This window comes from Centruroides sculpturatus, unplaced genomic scaffold (genome assembly GCF_000671375.1).
Source record: "Centruroides sculpturatus isolate CEXI.00-Female unplaced genomic scaffold, Cexi_2.0 scaffold184, whole genome shotgun sequence".
Classification (NCBI taxonomy): Eukaryota; Metazoa; Arthropoda; class Arachnida; order Scorpiones; family Buthidae; genus Centruroides; species Centruroides sculpturatus.
Genome location: NW_019384494.1, coordinates 828763 through 830834, shown reverse-complemented (window position 1 = coordinate 830834; position 2072 = coordinate 828763). Strand labels below are relative to the sequence as shown.

General features: G+C 20.6%; 1 protein-coding gene across 3 annotated transcripts in view; it reads right to left on the bottom strand.

The window, feature by feature from the left end:
- Positions 1–1498: 1498 nt before the first annotated feature.
- Positions 1499–2072, bottom strand: part of LOC111621876 (microsomal triglyceride transfer protein-like) — a 48996-nt gene continuing 48422 nt past the window's right edge. For all 3 annotated transcript variants that reach the window (XM_023364129.1, XM_023364130.1, XM_023364131.1), the window contains one exon: positions 1499–1559. The gene's annotated coding sequence lies outside the window, so the exon portion shown is untranslated. The remainder of the gene's footprint in view (positions 1560–2072) is intronic.

Here is a 2072-nt window from a genome sequence, read left to right as displayed (position 1 = left end):
CTTGTATATGGAGTACTTATGTATAAAACAAAATATATTTCAAAAAAATTATCTGTGAGCTTAAATATTTACTTATTTGGGAGAAAGTAATGATGATAATTAGAGTAATGACAATTAAAAAAAAAAAATATATATATATATATAATTATGTGATGTGCCGTTATTCATAATTGTTTATATAGTTACATTTAGTTTGTATAGTCTAAGATTTTTTCAAATGTAAACAAAGTTTTACTGTGCAAAGTACTTGATAAATACTCATTTGAAATTTATGTATATAAAGCCTATATATAATTATGTTCCATACATAACAATTGTCTTATGTTGTAGATAGCTTACTTTGTTTAAAAAAGTAAAAAAAAAAAAAGAACTGATGTGATGTAATTTGATTACTTATTATACTAAAACTAAGGTTTGCCATTATGTATGTCAAATGAATCGTATTGTGGTCTTTCATTTGAAGTATCGTCTCGTATCCCATATAAGGTAATGCCACAAGCTTGAGTAATGAGTATAGTGTTTATTTTTAGCTTTGCTTGTGCTGTGTGTGTTGGGTTGGAAATAAAAATCTAGTTCCTGACTTGCTGTTTTGATATATGTATGTATATATATTTATATATATAAATACATAAACTTTAAATCAGCTAAATGATAAATACATTAAAAAATACATATCAGATTTCAGTTTAATATTTTGTGTTTCAAGTCATTTTCAAAATGATAATAAACCTATATAAATTTTCGATGAATACATTTTAAAATTTAAATAATTAAATGATGATAATTTTTTCAGTATTTATTTATTTTTTTAATTTTAATAAGTTTTTAAGCTTAGAAATTGAAAATAAAAATAGGAAAAAAATTTAAATTAATTTGAATTGATTAAACAGTAAATAAATTCAGAAATTATATATATTTTATAAAGGAATAAAATAATATTTAGAAAATCACTCCATTTACAATATAGATTAAATTATTATAAAGTAATTAATGCATACTGAGTGACCAAAAACTTAGTCAATCCAGTTAGATAATTGAGGTTTAAAAACAAATTTTTACTTTCGGGCCAGCCCATTTATATTAACCTTCATTATGTATTATTATTATTATTAATGGATTTATAGTTTGAATCTTTTATATATGTATATCTTTTTTTTAATTTTTTACTTAATAATTAATTTAGAATGCTTAAATTTAAAAAAAAAAATGTCAGTTTGCTGCACTGATTCTAAATTTCAGTCAAAGAAAGTTACATTTACAATTAAATAAATAACAAATTATATAACCATGATTTAAAGTGGAAAATAGGCAATTATCCAAACATAATTATTTTGAAGTAATTTAAGAAAGGCTAAAATTGCTTTACTCTAAACAACTAATTGTAAAATTAGTAAATTACTTTATCAGTTTGATGTTTATATGAAAAATTATCAACACAGTTATCATTAAAAATATTTTATTATAAAATATTTATTTGATTTTTTTTACAGAAGGATATTTTAATTACAGCTGTAAACTATACAACACAGGATTCATTTTCATTATTTTCTTTGGATTATCTGTAAAAATATTTAAAAATAAATATCAAAAGTTTTAGAAGAATTTTTTATATGATTTATGTAATTAAAGATTAAATCTTAAAAAATAATAAAAGTTTAAAAATTTCTTATTTAAAAAATTTTATAATCTTGAAAATATTATATAATTTCTGACAAATAATTCATAAAGTAAAATATTATTACAATTTGTAAATATAAATTAATTACAATAATTTAAAATAATTTCATTATTAAACATTTTACTTCTCATCATAAAAATGTGTATACAGGTATACCTTGCCTTACGTCAGTAATTGGTTCCAGGAGAACGACTTAAGTCGAATTTACTTGTCTCTAAATCTACTTGTCACTAGGCTAAACCATAAATTGCCAATTCCGGTTCTGTATTTTATTTATTAATGCATTTTTAATAATGTATGGTTAATAAGGATCTATTTTAAGCTTACAAACAAATAAATTTTAGTTTTTAATATAGTACAGAAAAAAGTAATCTAAATTTACGAATGCATGTAC